Here is a 26,278-nt window from a genome sequence, read left to right as displayed (position 1 = left end):
ATTCTGATATTCATGGGGGTAGAATTAGCATTATAATATTATGGATACGGTTAGGGATTCAGGTTTGTATTATAGAATTATGGATATTTATCATATTAGGGGGACTAAAGAACATTTTGCAAGATTAGGATCAATAGATTAGCAAATAAAGGATGTTTCTTCTAATACCAAGCACTCAAGTGTCCATACTATGCTTCTGTTGGGGGGAAGTCAAGCTTGGCTCATCCACTGCTCACTAAATCTGCCACTGTGGCCCCTAAAACAAATGTAGCCCCCTTTGGCCGTTTGAAATCTTAGAAGGTTTTTAAATGGTTCGAACGGGCATGGAAATGGACACGGCTACTGCCATGCCTTTTTTTTACATTACATTCACGTAGCACCTTCAAATTCCGACGTGCTGTTACAGTAAATATATTTAATATATAATATATAATAATTTAAAATAGGGAATGATATTAGCACACGTTATGACATACTGATACAGAAGGAGAAAAAGGCCCTGCTCTCGTGAGCTTACAATCTATTGGCTCCTATAAAATTAGTCAGGTTCCTAGTCTGTAAATAATTATTCACAATTATCAGACATAATAGAGGAATCTGAAACAGAACAAAAAACAGCATGAAAAAAAGCTGCAGATCAGTTTAAATCACTCAAAGGATGTGTTAATTAGCTATACAAATACTTATAGGGCCATCTGTGCGATCTCATGCACAAAGAGGAATAAGAAATAAGATAAAGAATATTAAAGTGTGAAACAATTAAACACATTCAGAGGAATATGAACTGAAACTACAAGATATCCCATCACCTAAAAGCTTTTTTTTATTAATAAAATTATTAAAGTTAAATGGAATGAAAGGATAACTAGATTATAAAGCCTCCCAACAACCTCGGAGATTTTGGCAGTTCAAGGAGTTTCAGTTGAGGAATTCTCATACAAACGCCCTATAACCGCTATAACTCTCTCTTCGTTCCACCCATGACCAAAATATGAAAACCAAATAATAACAGAAAACAAATATCACCAGGACAACAAAATAAAAAAATTTAGAAAATACAAATAAAAATCAAAAAATCTGAGTGGTGAGGAAGCAACCCGTGTGTCGGTTCCACTGCGGAATGTATGCTTGATACGTTATCCCAACTTTTTACGTTCTTTTGCCTTAGAGTAGTGTCGGTGGTGTCGAAATAGATTTTCTGCTCTTGTTTATGTCTCCTACTGTTCCCGTTGTGTATTTGGGGTTTCACGCTGAACCACTTGTCTGGAATTCTTTACCCCGTTCTCTTACTCTAATTTTAAATGCTCACTAAAAAACCCACCTATTCTGATAAGTATACATCCTTCTCTCCTGATACCCTCAAACGGCATCCCAAAGAAGTCATCCCCATGCCCCACTGCAAGATCAACACGGACTACTTTACATCATCCTCAGTACATTCAATTTATCCCTACTCAAGCAATCCTCTACTACTGCCTCACTCCCCCTCAACCACCAAATAGATGATAAGCTCAAAAGAGGAGGACCCTCTTCTCCTTCTGCCCCAGTATGTTTTAGCATGTGCTAATGTTATTATATTTTAAATTGTTGAATATTGTCACTTTTCCCTGTTGTAACGATGTAAATATAATGTAAGGTACATTAGAAGTTGCAGCTCATCAACTTTTCTATGCATTGTGGACATACCTGGGAACTTCCCAGCCTACCCTACCGGGAGCTCTCCTTCTTCTGAGGCACAGGGTTTGTTCGGGGGTGGAAATAAACACACATACGAATGGAGCTAGCCCCAGTTAGCCATTATTGGGTAGGGAGCAGTTGGGAAGCAGGCCGTAGTGAGCAGGAGTCAAGGCAAGGCGCCCCTTAAAAAAGAAGAAACTAATCCGGAGTCCTGGGGTAGCAGGTTTTAACTCCACATCAAACCTCATTGCTTATTTATGATTAAGTAGGACCAGACCTGGCAAGTTTCTCCTGCAAGAACAACAGAGCTGATGGGATAAGGTCACTTCTAAGAAATCTCATTAATTTATCCATGCGTTATACAGGACACTCGATGAACTGAATCTGCTGACTCCTCTGGTTATCCAAATGTAAAGTCTTGTTGTATGAAACATGTCTGCTGTTCTGGTTTTGGGTTTAGCCAGTATAGCGATAGGCATTTTACCGCTAGAAAGGAAAAGTGGAGTTGGCCAGCAGGGAGTAGGTGTCTAAAATGAAGTTTTTTTAATTGATCCATTTTAATTGATCCAGAATATTTGGGTTTGGGGGCAAATCCAGAAATTGTACAACATGTCCACCCTAGGTGAATTTTATACACATACACCCACATGACTGATGTAAAAACATGTTGCTTGATCTCAGGATTAAATAGACAATCAATATAATTTTTCAGCAGTTATGAGTGGATCCTGCACTGAGCGGTTTGAACATAATGGGCTGCCTGCATCTTGTATTTTGTCTTAAGGTCCCCAAAAGGAAACAAAACTTTGGTGTGAGGAGTCACTAAATGGCCTAGCAGCCTAATAACCCTTCTATCCCACTATCGGAACCTCTGATCAACGTTAGCATTTTGAAACTACATATTGCCAACGAAAGCCAAAAAGAGTGAGGTTTATTACATTTGCGCCATTATCTGTATGCTTGCCATGGTTTCATTGTTGCATATAATAGAGGCTTTGCAATCCTTGGCATATTGGAGTTGGCTAGCAATGCTGAACCATTTAATATTGGGTTATATATATAATGCTGGGTCAGCTTTGCTCTGTTGATCTTGGACTTGCCCCTCTTCCATATTAATTTAGTTACTCTCTTAGCAAACTGATTATACAACTTGAGAGTAATCGGTAGCACCTCCAATTTATATGTATTTGGGGGGAAAAAGTACAATTTTTATTAGGCGTATCCAACTTAAGTATGACAGTGGGAGGTGACCCCACGGCTATTTTGCGTTAGATTTTGTCTAGCGACGGCTTGATGTTAAGTGCGAATAGCTGGGACAATTTGGCTATTTGTCTTTTAGAGTACCCAATACCAGCCATCCATGCATACAACCCACTAATTAAACAGTCCTCTAGCGAAAACTGTTCTTATAGTCATTAAAATAAACAGCCTCTAAATTTATACCCTGCCAATATGTTTTGGTCTCTCAATGCTCCCTAGGTAGACATACAGTTACGTCCATCTCTACATAATGAAATAGGTTTCAAATATCCGAGATTATTACAAACTAAGAAAACAAAACATTCTCAAAGATGTCTTTGTCATCCATGTGCTCCTAAATCCTTGATATTTTTTATCGGAAATCTAGTGAATGTTAAAATCCTGGACCATACCAACATTTAATCAAGCAGATGGCAGCCATGGCTCACAACTCTATACCAATAATTTTTTTAATTAGAACTTTACAAATACAACAGATGGTTATTTAATTCTGAGATTCAGAAGCACTATGAGCTTTATGTATAAAACTGTGATTCTGGTTCATGTTGTTATAGCAAACAATGGTATGGTCCAGTCACCAAAGACGTTCCATTTGGTGATGTGGTGATAAGACCACGTTTTAAAGTAACCTGCAACAGAATCTACTTGTATACCAAAGACACTGACTTATCATCATCATCATTTTTAACTGCGGACAAGTAAGCCACAATGAAGCAATACATGTTATCTGAATTAAAGATGTTGTTCCACCTGCTGAATTAAATACATTGTCTATGATAATAGGGCAGGGGCGTCCAACATGTGACCTCGAGGTGTGGCCCGCGTGAGATCGGCAGCCAGGATCACAAGCCCTGCCGCTTACTTTTGGGAGGGTCCATTCTCTGCTCCAGTCCTGTCTCCTCTGTGTGGAGAACGAGGGAGGCCGCGCCCCCTGCTGAAGGCTGTGAGTGGCATCGAGAGCTGTAGTAGGTAAGGAGGTGGGGGAGGTTGTTTGAATGAGTATGCCTGTGAGGGAATGAATGTGTGAATGAATGAGTATACGAATGAATTAGTGTGTGTGTGATAGCATGGATGTGTAAGTGCCAAGTCATATTGTTGATTTTTTTGTCCAATTGTGGTGTGTTACTTTTAATAAAAGTGTGGTTACACACTAAAATTGGACAAAAATTCCTGGTACAATGCCCAGCCAACCAGTACATACTGGAATCTGGGTATGCCTGAGATTGCTGTTAACAATCATAATATATAATTTTTTTGTACAATTTTGGTGTGCAACTTACTTTTATTAAAAGTATGTGGGGGGGTCATTTTCGGTTTTGGCTAAGTGAACCCTGAATTTTCGGTTTTGGTCCAGAATTGTAATTTCGGTGTATCCCTAAAATAAATTGAACTATTTCATTTTAACTTATCCAGAATCCTGAATTTGTAGTCACAAAACTTTCTAGGCCCAGAAATCAGTGAGAGGAAAAGTAAAGGTTCTGTGTCATTTACTTTATTTTAATCTGCATATCTTATTAACCCCTTAATGACAAAGCCCGTACATGTACGGTCTCAAAATGCATTGTTTTCAATGGGTTTAGGGACCGCCCATTGTCCTTAAGGGGTTAAAGGCCATATTTTCTCACAGTGAAAAATGAGTGCGGCCCTCGCACGTATACAATTCTGATGAAGTGGCCCACTGCAGAAAAAAACTTGGACACCCCTGTAATAGGGCAACATTTTACTTTCAAATGCTCAAACCCTGTCTAGAACGAAGTCTTCAGATCTTGATTATCCACAATAAACTGCTACGAGTGGGCTTCTGAAACATCCCTAGGTTGTTAATAAACGTTTAAAGTAATCAAGGAAAGAATACCATGGCAGATGTGCTTCCTTTTCCTCTTCATTTTACAATTATGTTGTGATTTCAGATTATACTTATTTAAGGAGGTTCTACTTTACAGATAGGGTTGTAGGTAAGTGGCACAGCCTCACGGCAAGTGTGGTAGAAGGTAATACAGTGAGGAAATTAAAACATCCATGGCACAGGCAAATGGCTACTAAATCTAAGATGACGACTGATTAAGGATTGAGTCTTTACAGCAGGACAAACTAGATGGGCTGAATATATCCAATCTGCTGCCAAATTCTGTTTCCATGATAAAAATCATTAAATCTGTTCTGTTTTTTAAGTGTTTACTTCGGAGACATTCCATTCCCCGACTTTTCTTTTCTTTTTTTGTTTCTGCTGTGTTTTTCTCTTGATAAATGGCATTTCTCTGCTAGCTAACGTGTTACTTCTTTTGTACGAACTATCAGGTTGTAGATAAAACATTCGGCTAGCGTGAATGTACATCATGGTGCGAATAATTTTTCATAGCAGCAGCTACAACTGGAATTCATTTTCCCATTTTCTAGATACATGCAATATTCTTCAGAGAGCTATTTCAAAAACATAATTATATCCAGCGCTGGTTTTTTTTGAGACTATATGTTTTCTGATTGTTAGTAGCCGGCAGCATTTTGTCAGAGTGGGAAAAAGAATCTTACTGGCCCAGAAATCATTAGACTCTCACTATCCGGCCATTAATCGTTATTTATAGAAAAATTATTATATTTTGCCCAAGCTTCCAAAACAGCCAGAATTTTTAGAACTCAGAAGCTGCAGAACATCTTGGGAAAGGATCAATCATCATGTAGAAGGAACAAGCTTCGCAATATCCAAATCAAGTAAAACTTTAGAAGACCAGGAGGTATCTCCCCCAACCACCTCCCTGGTAACCTCTTTGGACCATCCATTCTGTTACCTATACTATACCAATTAGATATATGGATGAATTTACTGGAAATCCATAGTTTTATTTAATTGGCATCACCATGGTTTTCTGGTGTCCTTTGTTAACCCATTCCGTGGCCTGCCTGTGACTCTGTTTTCAATCTTCGTTAATGAAAAGTAGAAGAATCTCACTTCTCATCAGAGAGACCCCAGGGCACGTCCCTCGAGTGTAAGAGCATGTAAGACAAAGAACCATTCAATAACATATACCTGCTGTTAGGCAAGTTCTAACCATCAGCTAAGAGTCCCAATTAATCTTGACGGATACTTAACAGCTGCCAAAGAAAATCAGTACTATGATATTTATTAGACCGATTAACTCTTCGAGCCACAGACCAGCAGGTAGCACAATGTTCCTGGCCGCTTTAGCATAGAAAGTGTCAAAAACCTATCCCTTAAACAGCATTATCAGAACCTTATGAAGACTTGTCATGGAGTATCGCAAGAAAATAGATACATAGAAGATATATAGCTCAAGTGTTTTGATTATGGCTCCTTGTGACATCAGAATCATATGCAATTTATTGACTTTCCATGATAATATCTAATGCAGAAACATAAACCCAAATCAAGGTGTCTAAAACCATTTTTTTTTCTTTTTGATCTATACTCTTGCTTGCACTCGCAGTACATTCACCAGTTCAAATTTGTATACAGAAAAGTGGTTGCTCACTGTTGGCATTAAAGGGGTTAAGTGTGTTTCATTTTGAACATTGTGTTTTCATGATAAGTGGATGCCTCTATCCCATCCCCCACTCCGAATGCAAATGTACTCATTAAAGAACCTTACCATATGATTACGGCTAATCACAATATATCACCCAATTCAATGGAACAACTCATGTCAGCTAACAGATCTGTTCTAGGGAAACACACAATGATAAATACAGTTCACCTACACTATCTCACCTGTGTCTGAATGTCTAGTAATTTCCCAATGTACAGATTGCATACATCCTTTCTCCTATCGCAGTTACATTGTAACAGAAAGCTCAGATGAAACATCAGCACCACTAAAATCTTTGAAAATGTGAGTGTTAATGAGAATCCTTGAATTCAGATGTCACAGAATTTATACAATAAATGAAAAACACAGATTCAACCCAAAATATTTTACCAAGACCCCAGTTTTCAAAGAAGGGCTATGCATATATTATTATAAATATTAATAATAATAATAATAATTCGTGGTCTACCCATACATTCTGCTGTTGCTATTAAATAAAAAAATATATGTATTTTAACCCTTTACCTAAATCCCAGTTTGTGAATTTAAACATTCAAAGGAAACAAAAATTGACAATGCAATGGAGAGTTTCATATTTGATAGCCTGGGTGTCCTTGGTAGTTTTGGAATAATAACTTTTGGTTCATTCCCACAACATAATGCAAATATTTTATGAGAACCAAATTAGTACAAATACAATTATACCATTCACACTAAAACTGCAATTCAGCAATAGTGATCCTTTTTCCTCCCCAGCCCCACTATTTGATAAAGTTCTCAGGCAGTCACGACATGCAGAGTGCTATGTCAGATCCACAGAAGATAAAACACTTACTTCTTATGTCCACACTATGTACAGAGTCCTCTCTGGAAGGAAAGACATGGTGTGACTGAATGATGGTATTGCATTAAAAATGAATAAAAGTATTAATAAAGGGATGTGGCTGAAATCCTCCAGGTTCTTGATCCCTCTTGAGAGCCCCAGAAGAAGACTGAAGGTGGTCAGAGGTGGAAAGATAGAGGGTGGTTGTCTTAAGAGAGGGGGCTGATGAGCACAATGGGGGTAGAGAGGATTCGCATGGAGCAGTGGCTAGAAAATGCAAGGAGAAAGGATTTGTAAAAGGCAGTGGAAGCAGGTGGGATGAGAGAGGAATAGATGGAATGGTAGGAGAGGAGAAATGAAAAAAAAAAATGAGGGATGGCATAGACAGGTGGGAGGATAAACCTGTTAGATGGGGAATGTGCTGGCACTGGGGAGAGGAGAAGGGGTGATAGTAAGGAAGGGGTTGCAGTCTGGTGTGCAGCAGATGTTTGAAGCTGGGGATCTGCTGCTGCTGTATTCCTGGGCAGAGATGTTAAGAAGCAGATCTATCAGGGCTCTGTGTCTCTGCAGAGCTTTCCCTGGATCTGAGCAGCAGGAGATCTGACATCACCATGTGCCGGAGCAGAGCTAATCCCCCCCCCCCCCAAAGATCTAAGCAGCAGGAGATCTGTGAGCCTGTGTAGATCCCATCCCTGGATCAGACTGAAGCAGGAGATCTATGTGTCTAACAGTCTAAGGCATCCCTTCCTTGCATCAGCACCTTCACAGTCCACTCCCACCTAACCTCCACACTACAGTGCACATCAGCCCATGTGACTACAATTCCCATCATGCAAGCCTCAGATCCAGACCTTACCTATTCTTTATAGTAATGCCAGATATTAATTGCTATAGTTAAGCAGGATGGGAGTTGTAAGAGGGTCCCCTTATCTCTGACTGTACTTGCAACACTGTTACAGTCTCCCAGCTCAAAACTTTGCAATGTTTATATAAGATACAACTTATATACATTATATACTAAGAGCTATTCTATTAAACTTGGTGTAGTCACCATAGAAACTGTTGGACTGTTCCCGACGCTTGCTCCACTTTTAGAGGCTTGCACCCACATTGCAGTTTATGAAAATATCCTCCTGTCTCCCACATTTTATTATTAGTTTTTTATTATTTGTATTATTTTTATGGCAATATACATATTCTGCTCCCTTTCACTCTCTTTAACGCAAAAAAAAAATAAGAAAAATGTAAATGCGGTCCTGGTATGACATGTGTAAGATTTCCGGCAGTTTGGAAAGCTCACGGCGCACTGCATGTGAGGTCACTTGGCACATTGCTGTAGTGTGATGTTTATAGAACCCTCATAAATAAACCTTCTGTACATCTGTGCAGCTTAATCTAGGCACATGCTTATTAAAGAACACTGCTCCTTCCAGCTGCCTTCCTGCCTCATGTGTGATATGAGCGCATGATTTCCACAGTGAACAGTTTTGGATATTCTATTTGTGTTATACCATTCAGTGTCATCTGCTGTCCTTACTATTCAAAACCCTTGGTGCCGTCTCCTTATTTCGCGTTTGAGCTAAATGTGATAGGCGCCGGCGGCTCTTGACATACATTTACTGCACAACAGTAGCATGGGTTGCCGTGGCTTGGTGGAGATGATGGATGACAGTTGAACATTTAACTAACTTGGGTGAAACTTCCCTGGATAAGGCAACACAAGAAGGGGCCGTTCGGGGGCCCTTTTATTTTGGAGTTATCAAGAGCAAGGTTCTAAAGTGCCAGGTTGTCTCCTGAGCTTATAGAGATGTGTGAGATGGCATATCTTGCCCCCAGCCCATGTCAAAGTGAGCTGAATAAAGGATCTGGCTCAAGACGGCATTGACCTGTCCAGTCATATGACATTGAAGAGTTTTTTTTGGAAGTCAGCTACATTTTCTTTCTTGGGTGTTTTTCATTAAACTTCAATAATTGGGAAATTGGGAGTCAAGAAAGAGTTAAGCTTTAACGCGATTGCATGCATTTCACCGTTTTTATTTTCACATTATAGATTAAATCACCTTTTTTAAGTAATGGAAGCTAAAGCTAACACTAACTACCTTCAAGCTGACGTGTAGGAAACACCGTTTTATTGCGAAAAGCGACGCTTCTGAGCACGCACATTAAAAATGAGGAACGCTACCCTGATAATAAGTGCTACGAGACTGCACTTCGCTTTGCGATTCATTAATATACAGAACTAATATATGTTAGCTACAGCTTGTGAAAGCAAAATATAGATTTTTCTCTCTTTTACCTTCTAGGTGAGCTATATTTATCTATATATACCCGAATTAAAAAAAAATACGGTTTTGAAAAATCTTGTTTTTCCTAGATTACTAAATATAGTATTCTTGTGAATGAGAAATCCTTCAGTCCAGGTTGCCGAGACCTAAGCACAGGCACAGAGGTCTGCATTAATGTAGCGCTCTCCTCGCTTCTACTACCTGAAGAGATATGCTCTTAACACCTTCGGAACCAGGGCTATTTTACACTACAGGACCCGATCAATTGTGAATCCACACAAATTCGAATGTAAAAAAAAAAAATTTTAAGCAAAAGTAGGGCTTTGTTTTGAAACCATGTTTTTAAATGACATTATGTCGTATGCATATTTTTTTTAAAAGATGGCAAAAAAATATTCTTTATGTTTTACTTGTATATCAAATTTACACAGATCTTGCCAATGAGGGAAAAAAGGCCTAAAATATATTCATTAACTTGTCCTGATTTGGATCACACACTACATGCCAAGGATTTTCATCTATTTTGGCCGTTAAAGGGCAAATATTACATTTGTTTGTCTCAAACATGGCATAGTGGGAGTCTAACTGCAATAGTGGTAACAGAACTCCAAACCACCCCCAAAAAAACTATATATTACTGACATAGGTATTTCACTAGGGCCATTTTGAGACTTTTCAGGCAGCCATTTTTAGCACTAATCTCTTCCAACACTTTGGTAACATTTTTTTGTGGGTTTTCCCTTTTTTCCCAATTTTGCTTTGTAGTTGAGTGACTACAGGAAAAAAACAAAACATTCCATGCTAAGCAATATCTCCCAATTTAGTCAATTGCTCCATGATTCAAATTAACATTTTTTTTTAAATATAGTTATATTTTGTGATATATGTCTTTATTTATTTTAGGAATAGCTAACACAATTGGGGATTTTTAAAATGTTTCTATATAATTCCTTTTTTAAAATTTGTTTTAACGTTTTTTTTCAAATTTTCTTAACTTTTTTTTACAATGTTCTCTAATTAGAGAGCGGTACACACTGTCTAGAGATCTAGGTCTTTTATTCTCAATTGACAGAGAAGGCTGCTGATTGGTCAGTAACTGATCAGCAGTTCTTCTGTGGGGGGGGGGAATCTGATCCCTGCCTAAAGGTTAATGGAGTAGTTAGTATAATATGGATCTCTATTTTTATGATAAGTACAGAAAAACAAAAAAGACACATAAATGTATTTATTTATAGTTTAACCCCTTGATGACAACTGACGGTCCAGGCACGTCATAACTTTAAACGGGTACAGAAAGCGATCTACGTTCAGTTCCTGCACCCAAATGGGGTTGCTGTAATGCCTCAATGTTGAAGCATTCAGCAACGCAGAGATCGGCATCAGAGACCATCTCTGACCCCTCCCTGAGGTGTCAACGTCCGCCATACACTGTATGTCGGCGGCCACCCTATTTTAAAGAGATTAGGAGGCTTTACCTTAAAAGATTTCTCGCATGGGAAGAGTTAAAATACTGGCATGTTAAATGCCCAAGAGGGGTCTACTTTTAAAAGATGTATGATTTGATGGGGTAAATTGAATTGGCCAGGTTCAACAATTTCCCAATTAAATTACAGCTAAACACAAAACACCACAGAAATGTTAAAACAGCCATTGTCACGAAGGGGTTAAAATTGTAGCACTCACAACCAAAACAATGGGTGGAATTGTGGTCCTTGAAAGTGTAAGCACCAGTGGTGCAAAGAGGGTGACTGTAAGAAATAAATATATTGAATTTTATTGTTTTTGTACAAATTGGTCAACACTGTATCCTTGTTTTTTGAAATAATTAGGAAAAAAATCAATGCAACATTTTCATACATAAAAATGCATTATGAACAAAATGACCTCAGAGGATCTTCTCACTTGAAACAACAAAACCGATGCAATAAAGCTAACACTCAGATTTAAGTTTTGGCAATTTAATCACAATTTTGAAGAGCTGAGGAAGTAGTTGCGTGGAGGAGTCTGGCAATACATTTGTATAAAGATTGGAAACATACATAAGTGGGATGGCAGATTTGAGGAGGTTGCTTTGGAATCTTGGCAGCATTAATTCAGGAATAAGGATATCGGATAATTGTTTTCTAGGTGTAGGAGGCAGAACATGATGATCCCAGACAATAAGCTTAGAAAATGTATTGGAATCGTATCTGCAAACGGGAGCAGGGTAGATGAAGTGGCCATTAGTCACATATAACCTGCGGGTTTCTGACTTCACCATTCCAAAAGTAGACAAGGAGTAAAACACTTGTAAAACAAGATAGAGAGAGTGTGAGTGAATGTGGGACCATGAATTTTGGATTAAAAAAAATCAGAGCTTTTTGCTTTGTTTTCATCCGGTTCGTGGGGGGGCCTGGCCTCGTTTTCAGAGATTTATACAAATCACAGAATTTACCAATATCCAGTAAATTTGCAATTTGTACAAATCCGAATGCACACATCTAATTACTTATATTGTTTTTTCTCTGTACTTAATTTATGATTTAATAATAACAATACCAAATAAAAATAAATAATAATACATTTGACCCCTCAAGATTGTAATTAATCCTTAACACATGGCATTTAAAAATACCGGTCAAGACATTTCTCATAATGGCTGTGTACTTCCTAAACCGAATGATTATTTAATACTCGAGAATGACACATTTCCCACGTCAGCAAACATCCGCTGTGTGATTTTCTCGTGTTAGGATTTAGAATGTAATGAAGGCAAAATGAAAAAAAAAACACTAATTTGGATATACTCTAATTCTAGACGATTACAGGAGAAAAGCAATAACAAATAGATAATAGCACAGAAGGAATATTAATGTGATAAACACATATTCTTGATTTGTTGATTACAACATAAGAAACGTGTTAAAGTATATACTAGACTTGGGCACCAGGGGGCTCTTCGTGTTCGTCTTTGTGCTCGTCTTTGGGGGAAAAAAATCTTCGTATTCCGCGAATATTCGCCCGTTCCCGTCTTCTCTTCGGGCGAATATTCGTGGACATTCTTCGTGTTCGGTTTTTCTTCGTTTCCCCGGTTAAGGGGTTAATACGGGGTTAACGCAGCTCTGGCGCCAGGAGTTTAAATGTACGTATGAGCAACTCTATTGGTTGTCAGCAGGGGGCTCGTCTGCCATTGGTTGATGGCAGACGAGCCCCCTGCTGGCGACCAATAGGGTCGCTCGTACAGACTGTTAACTCCTGGTGCCGTAACTTACCCTGCCGATGCCACTGGTCTCCCTCCCTGTTCTTTATTGGTCACTCGTACGGACATTTAACCCGGCACAGACTAACTAATTGAACAGGGAGGGAAACCAGTGCGATGTGCCGGGTAAGTTGCAGCATTGAGGTTTTAATACCCCAATGCTGCAACTTACCCGGCACATCCCACTGGTCTCCCTCCCTGTTCAATTAGTTAAATGTCCGTACGAGCGACCAATAAAGTCGCTCGTACGGACATTTAACTAATTGAACAGGGAGGGAGACCAGTGGGATGAGCCTATTGGTCACCTGCAGGGTCTTCCTCTGGCATCCCTGTAGGCGACCAATAGGCTCATTCGCACTGCCCTGTAACCCGTGACGGCGAACCTGCGGATTTCCACTTCCGGGAACTGCCGCGATGCCGCGAAGACAAGGTAAGTTAGAAGGGGGGGAGAATGGTAGACGAAGACGATCACGAAGATCTTCGTGGTGTGTGTCTTCGTCTATGTTTTACCGCCGCTGTCTTCTCTTCGGCGTGTCTTCAGAACGAACACGAAAACGCACTCTTCGTGTTCGTTTTCATGTTCGCCCGAAGACGAATGCACAAGTCTAGTATATACACATACACACATATATATATATATAGATATATATATATATATATACTGTATAGTAGACTTGGGCATTTGTATTCGGGCGAACATGAAAAAGGCCATTTAAAATCCTGACGCCAAAGCTGCTGCGTAGTGCGTAGCGTGTTAACCCCGTATTAACCCCTTCTACAAAAAAACAAAGAAAAAAACGAACACGAAGAATGTACACGAACGGGAGAATAATCGTGGAATACGAATATTTTTTCCCCCACGAGGTAGACCTATGAAGATATTCGGTTAAAAATCAGCCATTTCCAGCTACAATAGTCATTTATAACATTAACACCATCTGTGCTGGATTTCTGATCCATTTCATGTAATTTTAATGGACAAAATTAGCTTTTCCTTCAAAAACAGTGACATTTCTAAGTGACCCCAAACATTTGGCTTCCAGTGACAATTTTTGGTTGAATTACAATAGCAACTCATCCATTCACAAAAAGGTAAGCCGAGATAAGTAAAATGCTGAACTTAATTGCTGTTGAGTTCCTACTGTAGGTAAGTCTGTTACCCAGCCATTTACTCCATGTCCATCCATTGGCTTTGAGGCTGGATGTCAAGTCAACGACCGTTTGGCAGCCCTGTTGTGTTTTCTGGAACTCTGAGCCATCTCCTTTCCTCCTGAGGAGCCAAGTAAACTTTGTCAAGTCATGAGTCTTTTTTTACTCACCCTCCAACTCAACAGAAATCAGAATTCCATAAATAGTAGTTTTTTTTATAGAATGTCACTGTGAGCTGGTGGTCAAGTTAACTCAAATTATATGTTAGCAATTGACTGTACTACACTTTAGCAAATAGAGAAGTTTCTCAATTTAGGCCAACACTTTGAACCTTTGTGAACAGTCCACATAGCGTAAGGGGAAACTGAGCATGGAACTCGGGCTAAAGTGCTCCAAATGTACTATTGCCTTACTCTTCCTGCTGACATCACAATAATGAATCCATTTATTCAGACATTTGTTTTTTATGTTTTTTCTTATTTTAATAGATAAAGCTTAAAATAGAACTAAGGAAAAATATGTATAAATTGTGTATGCCAGGGGATATTTTCTGCAATTGTTGCAGAAGACTGCCAAAGCAAAGCATTAGAGTGACTTTTCCAAAAACGAGAGGGACAAATTGTGCTTAAGGACAGGAATACTATTCGAGAAGATAACAGCTTTAAAACATTTTGTTTTGGCACTGAGTTGTATTGCTGAGATTATTTATGATTGAGCTAAGCTGACAGTAAAAGTAATAAAAAAACATATTATAGAAATTATCTTGAAAGATAGAATTTTAAAAAGACACGGATGCCATATACCACACTGCTTATTGTGTCCTTCTAAACGCGCTGTATATTATGAGCTGTTATGACATTTTAAAGTCAGAAGAACAGTTCCACAAAAGATGATTCATAAAACATACTAAATATAAAACACTGTTACGGATCGTGACATTGTCCTGGTGCTCCGGCTTTTTAAGAGTATCGTGTGGAAAGTCAATCATGGAGGCTCCATAGTATTCATGGGCCAGGTGATGAGTGATTAATATTAAGTGATTGTATACTGTCCTCTGGAGACAAGATGAGACTCTGATAAACGAGTATAGGGCATGCCAGAGAATGGAGGCAGCCCTACAGAAGTCTTGTATGTGAGCATGTTAAGTAGAAGCTAGGAGAGGACATTGAAGACATTGATCATCAGACGAGTGGAGAGGCTGGGTAGGTATGTATTTAGAGAAAATTGAGGAACTTTTTATGGATATTGTGGAGGTTTAATCATTAAAGCTAGCATTTACATGAAAAGTTAAGCAATTTAACTCTTATAGACATACCTGGGAACTCTCCGAGTTCGACCCGGAGAACTTCAGGAGAAGCGCTGCTTCTCCGGTTATCCAGGCCAACACCCAAATTCTGCGGGTCATGGTCTTGACACTCTCCCATTTCCCCTTTAAATGGGGGTGTTTCCCGCGATGTCAGCTGGAACTCCCACTGACGGTGGCGGGAACGGCCAATGATGGTAGCGGGAACGCCCACTGATATGAGCAGAAAAGCCCCCAACATCATTGGGACCGACCATCGACATCAGCGGGACCGCCCACTGACATCAAGGGGCGGTCCTGGCCGTGTTCCACAAGGGTAGGCTCTGGGTAGCTGGAGCCCACAAGTTCCCAGGTATGATCATGGATAATAGAGGTTGGTGGAAAATCCTAAAAATGCTATGAAGTCTCCACCAGAACAGCACACTATGGTTTTCTTGTGGTGCTGGAACACTCTGAAAGGTAACTGTATTTGTATACATACTCTGTCTAAAATATGTTCATATGTAAAATATTTAAAATATGTTCAAGTCTCTGTTTTCCCTAAAATAAGGTACATTATTTTTAAAGTTAAACAGGAATATAAAATGTTTACATCTGTCCGAGAATTAGAAGAAATAACTCCCTGTTTCAGATGAGATGTGTTCTTACAGTTGTAATTTTGGGGAAAAGCTAGACATTTCATAAATCTCACTTTTCATTCTAAAAGTCCAGAGTCACTGAATTCTAAGAATGGCTGAGATGACCATGTATAATGCACAGTCAGTATGAGGACTCTTATTATTTTAACTATCCATTATGCAGGACCAGCTCTACTCATTGTGCAAGAAAGTCACATTCGGGTTTGCCTTTCCTATGGCGTAGTGTTCTTCCATGCTTTCAAAAATGTGATGTGTGATACTTGGAGTTTTCCATTTTTTTTTATTGAAAATTTAAAGCATGCCATTAAAATTATACTCCACATTTTTAAGCAATTAAATAGAATCATGTTCATTATTTTATGTATTTATGTTTGTAACATTAGTGACTTCTCATAAGCCTTCTATTCTACCTATGTATAAAAAAATATTTCACTTTGGCCATGGCTCCAAACCATAACAGGGTTTATTCATTAAACCTTGTGATCGGATGAAGATTTACATCTTACTTCATTAATGATGCGTTATAAAGGGCCAACTATGGCAAGTTTCTCAAGTTAGTCAATTAAGTAAAAAATAAATTTAACGTGCTAATGCTTCCCTACAACTCGCTATTTAATTGATCAATCCCATTCAAGACTGTCTTAACAGCATTATATGCCCCAGGCAAAGCAATGCAGTGTTTTTTTTACTATATTTATACCACATAACAGTGGCATGATTTTTATACAAATTATTTTATAGATCTCCAAGACCTTGGTGTTTAACAATCTATTGTTTGGCTCAGTATAAGTGATAAGCGTTATGCTGTACCACTGTCTATGTCTGGCTCACTGTATAGTGATTGGAGTCATGCTATACCATCGTTTATGTTTGGTTCACTATGTAAAGATAGGAGTCATGCTGTACCACTGTTAGTCCCTGGCTCAGTATATATCAATAGGAGTCATGCTGTACCACTAATATTCCCTGGCTCATTATATAATGATGACAGTTGACTGTTCCGCCATCATTGTCTGGCCCAGTATATCATGATGGGAGTCATACTCTACCACCGTCTATGTTTGGATCACTATATAATGATAGGAGTAATGCTGTACCACTGTCTGTGTCTGGATCACTATATAATGATAGCAGACATGCTGTACCACCATCAGTGCATGGCACAGTCTTTACTACCTATAAGCAACTGCCCAGTATGCCCGTGATGGCACTGACCCCCATTGTTAAAAACTTGGCAGGACAGTCTCTGCAGGCAAGTAGAAGTGCATACTGCCCATCTTTCCTGTTTTCAATTTTTGGTCACTGGAAAACAGGACAGTTGGGAGGTATTCACTTTTACTGGAGCTTGCCCAAAGAAGACTTTTGACTGTCTCTTAAACTGCCACCTGTATCTGCACTGACCTGCCAAGGGCCAGTTTACATTCTGTTATCAGTTTGAGGGGGTAGATTTTTTTTTTTAAAATGAGGAATGATGACATGCTCCAATATGAAAGGTCAAACAAATTAGAAGCAATACAATACAACCCTGCCTCATGAAGCTTATTTGATTAACTGACTCGCCTTTCTGCAGAAGTAGTCTTAGCGCAGTAATGCAATCCTGAACATTAAATTAACTTAAAAAACAGGTTTCAAAACAGACAGGAAATTTGCAGACTAGATAGGCCAAATGCATATAGTATCAGGTTCAATGTTTCCATGTTTTTTTATCTGTTAATTCAATATACCGTTTAGACTAACACAAATGGAAGGAGTTCATATTTCACTTTCCCCTTGTCTTTTATTATTTTTTTCCAAAATATCTCCCACTCTCCAAATGCCTGATCCATTATATTAATTGTTCAAGAGCACGTCATGGCAACATTTGACATCGAGTATCAAGTCTTAAATATTTCAGCGTAGGTAATTTTATTCTGCTCATTGAGGGAACATTTGGGCTTATAAATAAAAATAAGAAATACATATTAAACACTATTTTACAACACAGCGTTCGTTTTATGCACTTCTTTATTGGACGTATCAAGGCGGGTAAGGCTTGGCCTCGTCTCTAAGGGTTTAAGTCAGGAATATTTTTTATAATTTTGATAGCAGACACTGGCTGAAGAAGCTCCGTTACAATTTCAATGAGCACAGTGATGGCACAACAGCCCTGCTGCTAAGGACAGAACGGTTGCGGATTCTAAGGTTGCTATGGGGATAAGAAAGCTGCATCCCTGTACAATATAGCAGCATGCACTTTTATGTTACGTTAACCATTAAAGTCCCTTGGAACATCAACAGTTTTCTCTTTAGAGCATTTTAAGTAGCATAATCACAGCTAAAGCCCTTTATTAAAACTTTTTATAGGTTTGTGCTGAGATTTGTGGCAGAACTTGCATATCACTTATGATTCCATTATCTCCCATGGAAGAAGGGTACACTGCACCTCCTATTGTTGTACATGCAAAAGCAGACGGAAGAAAGAACTCTTCTTTGGTCCAGTGGACGAAGAAAAAAGTAAGAATAGATAAGAACAAGAAAATGCGAGAGAAGAAGCTGCGAGGCGAGGAGACAGCACATGGAAGCGGTCAGAGTGAGAGAGTGTAAAGAGCATGAGAGAGTGAATGAGGGTGAGTGACAACGAATCTTGTTTCCAAATGTAAAAAAAACCCTCCAATTTACATCCGAGACCAAAAGGCCAGGAAACGAAATTCTTTGTGTGCAAACAAGTCTTATAAGTATACATAGAATTCTAATCCAGCAAGTTGTTTGGGGTTTTTTTGTTGCTTTTTTTAAGGTTTTTGATTTATTTCATTCCATTCATATACATAGAATTGTTGTAACAAGCACATGACTATAGTAAGCAATCTTATTTTATGAGATATGTGTGTTGCCCTTAGTGCTTTGGGATCATTTATAATAATTTATTTTGTTTATATAATTTGCTAGAACAAAAATATGGTCTGTAGTACCTTATTAAAAATTCTTAATTGGAGTCAGTCTCTGAATGGGTAACTGCTGTTGGAAATAACACTACCTAAAATACACTACTTTTTCCTGTTTGCCGGAATTATACGGAATTCCTGTTTAAACCAAAGACTGGTTTAATCACATGGTGTGTATATTATTGAATATACAATTATATCTGGTCCCTGAGTTAAAACCCACTTGCAGTTCTTTAAACAATATAAGTAAAGGTAAAACATGGCTCGCATAAGGACCCTCCCGATTTGGTTTGTTGTAAAAGTAGCTTATGGAATGAATTGATATTATAAAAGGAGAGGGAATGAAAATAAAGAGAAAAGAAAGTGAGAAGAAAAAAAGGAAAGGTAAGAAAAAAAGAAAGGGAAGAAAGGAGAAATGAGAAAATGTATTTTCGGAATAAAAGAACCTTGCATGAAAGATATATATTAAGATCTTATAAGGTTTAACAGCAAACGAAGTAGAGTGTATAATAAGATCGAAGATAACATTCCACGCAGCATGTTCAGGTTTTTACGTCTGGAATTAGAAATAGGTTAAATAAAACTTTGGCAAAGTCAACTTGATATTAAATTATATTATAAGAAGGACCTTTTTACCCTTTCATGCAGCCACTACCCAATCATGGCTAAAATATTAAATAAAAAGGCAACATAAAAAAGTATAAAAATTATGATAAACAAGAATGTTCTTTCCAAATGTATTTGCATCATCTGGAGGGAAATTAAACAAAGATGATTCTACTGTGGATGACTTTACAGATAATGATTCTTGTAAAGAAAAGGTTAATGTCCATCTGGATAATTCAAGTGAAAAATTGCAATTGGCTGCCACTCCTGAATATCTAGTGCTTAAACACTCAATTTAAACAATAAAGCAAGATTTATTAAATAATTCTAAAGAATTTAGGAAATATATTTCAGTAGTCTTGTATGAGGCACATAATAGTTAAAACATTTTAAAAGAGTGTAAATGTGCATTTAAGCCCTAAAAAATACCCCACATCCCCATAATCAAAGCAGGAGATCAGTTGTAGACCCAGTAAGTACTATTTAAGAACACCTATCTAAGGCATGATTATTGGGGATCCCGTCACACCAGAGCCATATATTGCTTCGCCGCCATTACGTCAAAGTACCCTAATTTTGGGGAGTCCAGTCTAATTTTACATGCTTACCAAAGAGCTAAATCAAAGAAATTGGATGCAGTTTAAAGCCCACTTGTTTGCTTGTGTGTGTTGGCCATTTCAGCAGCCATTTATATATATATATATATATATATATATATATATATATATATATATATATATATATACATACATACATATATATATTCGTTGTGGAAGTATGCTTATTAAAGTATTAGAGTTACCCACAGAGTACTTTAATATGCATCTTTCTATATTCAGGGTGTCAGGGTCATTAGACTGTCCCCTTAAAACACGATTGGAAGACAGCAATCAGGAACGTTAGAACATAAAATGAGTTTTCTTACATTCAGTAATATGAGTGAGGTTATTACATATATATAATTAAAGTGTCCTTTGATATTACCGATGTACTAACCTAATTTAATTAATATCATCCCATATAATATATCTAAACTGATTTTATACAGTCATTAATTCTATAATAAAATAATTAGTTGCACAAACATCTTTTGGCGAAAATGTTTTGAATAAATCATGGCTCGCGGCATCTGTGCAACTCTTTACTAATAATACACATCTGCTTGTTGTTCCTGGAACTGTTGAAGCAGTTAAAACTACTCAAATAGAATTCTATCGGGAGACTTCCTGTGTCAATTAAGGCCTGGTTTGAATGTTTTCCTGTGCTTACAGAAATCGCACATGCTTATAAAGCACGCTTAAATATTTAGATGCTAATGACAGGATGACATCTGAAATCTGAAAAAAAAGTCACGATTCCGACAAAGCCAATATAAATTACAGAAACTATGTAGGCAAACCGGTGTATTCAAACCGAGGCTAATCTTCCCAGAGCTGATGATAACTGGCTAGCTTCCACCGGCAGATCCGTACCTTGAATCCTTTAACCTATGCCTTCTCTGACCGCTTCCAGCATGCAAGACTAGGAGAGTAATTCATGGCAGCCCCTCTCATGTTTGGTATTCTAGAAAGCCCCATGGACTGAGCCAGTCCAATCTATACTCTTTCAAGTTAGGTTCATTGATGTTTACAACTAATTAAAAACACTGCTTTGTTCCATTGTGGCATTGGAAAACTAGGAGCTTTCCCGGGACTGACCAAGAGTCTCTGAGTCTTTGCGTGAAGGGCTTCTTTTCCTTGGTCTGCATGGCACGTTCCTCACGTTGCAGCATTTGGCCGCAATCAGTCTTCGAAGACATTCCCTCCTACTCCCTGCCCATTTACTACTGGCTGGGGCTAGCCCCTCCTCTATGTATAGATGGCCCTCGCCCCACATGGCTGGCCCCACCCCTTCATGAAGCGAATCCACCAGAAGAGGAGGAGCCCCGGGTAGTGTACCATCGGAATGGAATGTTCATGTGCCACAACGAGATCTAGTTACTAAACAGCCAGTGTATATAAGTCAGCAAAAAATGCAAACTAACACAAATCAGACTAAAATCCACTTTTGTAAATTCACTAATATCGTTCCTGATATCAGTTGATATGGCCTGGTCATCAAACAGTTACTAGGACATCAGCACATGCTCTGAAAAAATCTAATCACAAGAGTTATCAAAAAAAAGGTGTGGAATGCCAATTTATGCAAAAAAAATATGGATCTGAATCGACTTTACCCTGTACACTACATATATTAGCAAGTATGGAGGGTGTTTTTGCCAAAGTGCCTGCAGATGAATGAAGCCGGCCCTCTGTGTTGTGTGTATTTTATTTTTTTAATTGGAAGGCTTATTCAAGCTGCTCAACAGTAGCATTTGGCCTGTGTCCCTTTTGTTAACAAATGTTGTAGGAAAGGAAATGTTTGATACCGATCCAGCTTCTAAAACACAAACATTTTTTTATACAGCAAATTGGTTATTTTTATTTAATAAGGTAAAGTGCATCTAGATTATTTCACGGTGAGCTATCACAAATATGAATTTCCAGTTCATTTCTGATCCCGAGTCTTACACATACTAATTAAGTTTTCTTTTCAGTTTGCAGTAAAAATGATTTGTTTCTTTATTCTTCTGGAGCCGCGTTCTCCGTACAGGGATATGTGGCGACTTGCTTCCCACCGTTGATTAAATGGCCAAAGAGGGGAACCACTGAAGTCATCAAGAAGAGGTGGTAGCCAAAAGACCAGCCTATCTCCACCAAAACCAAATCTTCGGGTTCCAGGTTCCACTGTGGCATTTCTAGTGTGTACAATAATAATAATAATAATAAAATTAATAATATTATGAAATAATAAAATTAAATAGGAAACCTTGATGAGCCACTAGCACCTATGGAAAGGGCCACATATTCACACATTTATTTTGTTTAATTTTAAAATGAGCTATTAAAATGTAAATTAATTTATGTCAACACAGCTACTCCTGGCGGCATTCTTTTTTAATAGTGTTGAAAAGGACAAGTGGGCTACGCCAAGCTAATTTATCACACATGGGTCATCGTGTAATGCTCAGACTACAGTGTACCTGGCTTTCTGTGGCTTCAGTGCAATTGTAAGGACAGCCAGTGGGACAGAAGTCCTACTCTTGAGAATCAGGACTCTTAGCAACTATTATAGATTGGATTATCTTCCATCATCAAAACAGAAGAAGATGTGAAAGCAGGTGCTGAGCCGCTGAAACACCTGTTCCAATTTGGTTGCGAGGCATGTAAGGACTTGCGATGTTACTGGAGTTATAGCACTGGGGTCATTACAAGGGATTCTTCTTTAGTTGAAAGGGATTTTAAATTACATATTATTTATAGATTCGTTATAATCTGATGGTCCCATAATGACAAGAAGACAACTAGCAAAATAATAAGGGAGAAATAATAATTAAGAGACACATCAATTATCACTGCTGAAAGCCCAAGATATGTTTCTCCCCAACATTGGTTCAATTTTATTTTCCTGGACAACTGGTTTATAATGAAATAGCAAGTTAAATGTACATATACTGAAAAAAAATATTGTGGCAATTTTTTTTTCCTTATAAATGAATGTTGTTCCGTTTATATTGTTCTCATTAACACCGTTAAGTCATTTAATTCCTAACCATCTGTGCTGTCTTCTTTAATGTGTTATACAAAGAATAGCCAGGGGATAGGGGTAAAAAAAAAATGAAAAATGCCATTGGCACTCAAGAAAATGCCCCTGTTAAACACATCACTTGCAGGCCCCCAACGTTCTGGATCAATATCACCCACTGATAACATCGGCAACTCACACAGGCCTTCTACACCTGTGGCCATTATCTCAAGAGCTGGCATCACTCTGACTGTGACTGTTATACACTATATGGACAAAAGTATTGGGACACCTGACCGTTATACCAACAGGGACTTTGATGACATTGCATTCTAAATACATAGACATTAATATGAAGTTGGTCGTCCCCCCCCTTTGCAGCTATAACCGCTTCCCCTTTTCTGTGAAGGTTTTCCACAAGATTTTGGGGAGTTTCTGTGGGAATTGTTGCCCATTCATCCAGTAGAGCGTTTGTGAGATGAGGCACTGATGCTGCACGAGGCTGGCATGCAGCTGCTCATCCATGGAAGCCCATTCCATGAAGCTCCCGCCGCAGTTTTTGTGCTGATATTAATGCCAGCGGAAGTTTAGAACTTTCAGCTACGGAATCAGCAGATCATTGGTGACTTTTACACACCATGCGCCTCAGCACTTGGTGACCCCGTTCTGTTGCTGCTGTTCCTAAACACTTACGCTTTTCGATAATACCAGTTAACATTGATGGTAGAATATCTAGCAGGGGTGAAATTTCGCTAAATGACTTATTGCACAGGTGGCATCCTATCACAGTACCATCCATGAAATGACTACAGCTTTACCTTAGCGCTTCAGAATGACCCATTTTATTCACAAATGTTTGTAAATGCAGACTGCATGGCTCGGTGCTTGATTTTATCCACTTGGGGCAATGGGTCTGCTTGAAACACCTGAATTCAGTAATTAAGACGTGTGTCCCAATACTTTTGTCCACTTTTGTCCATATAGTGTATGCAATATGTAGTAACAACAATCAGGAGTATCTATAAATGGCTGTATGTACATTAGCATGCGTAATGCCTCGCATTCACAACTCCCTGGACTCAGGTTCGGGTTTATGATCAGCGCCCCCCGTTTTTGTAAAGATATTCTCTGAGTTTCTTTCTCTACAATCAGGTCACTTCTTGTAGATCACCGGTCTAAAAACAGGAATCGGCGTACGTTAAGGGATCCATACGTTAAAAAAAAATTAAGTTGGTTGGATCATTAAATATTTAGCAAAACAACCTCTGTAGTGTAGTTCAATGTTCATTGAGGCCAACGTTTATATTGGCTAAAACCTATAAGGATAATGCTTACTTGGTATTGTAAGTAATAGAGCCATTTCCTTGACATGTAGGAAGCGTACATACTCCAGTATATTTAATCAGAAGCAATCACAAGCTAAGGATAAACAAATTATGTTTTGAGGTTTCAGGTTCTTAAGAATAACCGAGTGCCTTCTTAATAGGAACACGTTAAATGATAATGGTTAGTGAAGGTAACATATTAGTAGATTGGCCAGGACTCGTATAAAGCATTATGGGAACATTGCATGCACCGGTATAGCAATGGAACAGAATTTATTTAACGAGATGATTTATATAAGTCCCATTCTCCGTCTGACATGCTTTCGCTCTTCTTAATTTATGAAAAAGCTTGGATGTAACACAAAGGCATTTATCCAAATAACAATCATTGGTAACGTAACCATTTTAAAAATGTTATAGGAAAGAAAAAAAAGGAATTTTGTATTTTGTATGACTTTTGGCCGCCCATAGGCAGTAGAGTCAGCGGCAGATTTAAATACCCAGTGCCATGAGGCATTGCACAGGATACTTTTGGTGCTACCATGCGTAAGTGTTTAGGAGTCAACTGACCATAAAGCAAGGGTGTCCATCCTGCGGCCCTCCAGCTGTTGCAGGACTACATCTGCCATACTCCTCTGCCAGCTCCTTAGCTGAAAGGGCATTATGGGAGATGTAGTCCTGCAGCACCTGGAGGGCCGCAGGTTGGACACCCCTACCATAGAATCTACGTCCCTTGTAGCATATCCTTAGAGAGCGGAGTGGGTGGCTGAGGGTGTTGCAATGGTTCACGTCTAGGGCAGTGCCAGATGTAAGTACCTTTCTGGGATGGTGTGCTTAAAATAGCTGGTGCCTGGCATGAGCTGAGCCATGGCCAAGTACCCTGCCCGCTGCTGGAGGAGGGCGGCAAGTTGATGCCAGTTCCAGCTTCATTCCAGCTCATGTGGCTCCCACCAAGCCACGGAGGCAACCATCTGCTTAAAGCAGCTTGCCCAGCCAAGCACTAATGGGGGGTAGTGAATAGAAGCAGATTTTTTTTTTACCTCTTTTGTTCAGAGTAGGAATTTTTTACCCATACATGCTTAGAATTATAAGTAAGGTTACTTTATTAAATATTCCTTTGAAGCCTTCACTTTCAACACAACATTACTGTGGCCTTCTGTAAAAAAAAAAAACCACAATAAATGTTCCAGAATTTAAAAGGCAAGCAAATTCATCATTTCTCCAAGTGTGATAAAACGCAACATATGCATTTTTAAGCGATAGAACATTAAAGTATATAGATCCTGCATTTATCTATATTTTCTAGTATATATTATATATATAATTTTAAAATTTATCCTTTATTAGATATTTGCTTTTCTTGTTTTTTGAAATTTGCTGCATAAAGGATTTGAAACATGCAAATGCTGAAATTAGAAAAATGTTGGTACAAAAGATAAAAAAAGTGCTTTTTCACATAAGCAAAACAATAAACGAGTTATATAGCAAAAGACGCAAAACACATTTAAAGCAGCTCTGTCCTTTTATGTTTTATTCACTGGTGTAACCGAGACCCCTGGCTCCCTAAACATCAGCACAGTCTTTCTAAACCCTCGCCACCACGCGTAGTGCCGCTGGGCCGGAGAGACGCGCTCCCCCTCAGTCCCTACACGCTGAGTCTGAGTGGTGGGATGTGGTGTCGTTTCCCAAACCTCAAGTGTGGGCAGCATGTCAGGACCACAATGTAGGAGGGTTAGGGTCAGGGCCGGGCTGGGCCGGGGGGGGGGCAATTGCCCCCCAGGCCGCCCGAAATCTAATCTAAACGCCCGCTGGGTGCTGATGCCGCCGGCCGGCGCTACTTTAATACTTTTTTTTTAAATTTAATATGGCAAGCTGGATCGGCTATTAAATGAAAAAAAAAAATAGTGT

The sequence above is a fragment of the Sceloporus occidentalis genome, unplaced genomic scaffold (genome assembly GCF_023333645.1).
Source record: "Sceloporus occidentalis isolate IW3139 unplaced genomic scaffold, rSceOcc1.0.p SCAF_319, whole genome shotgun sequence".
Lineage (NCBI taxonomy): Eukaryota > Metazoa > Chordata > Lepidosauria > Squamata > Phrynosomatidae > Sceloporus > Sceloporus occidentalis.
The sequence above is the reverse complement of the archived record's forward strand: the minus strand, read 5'-3'. Positions refer to the sequence as shown.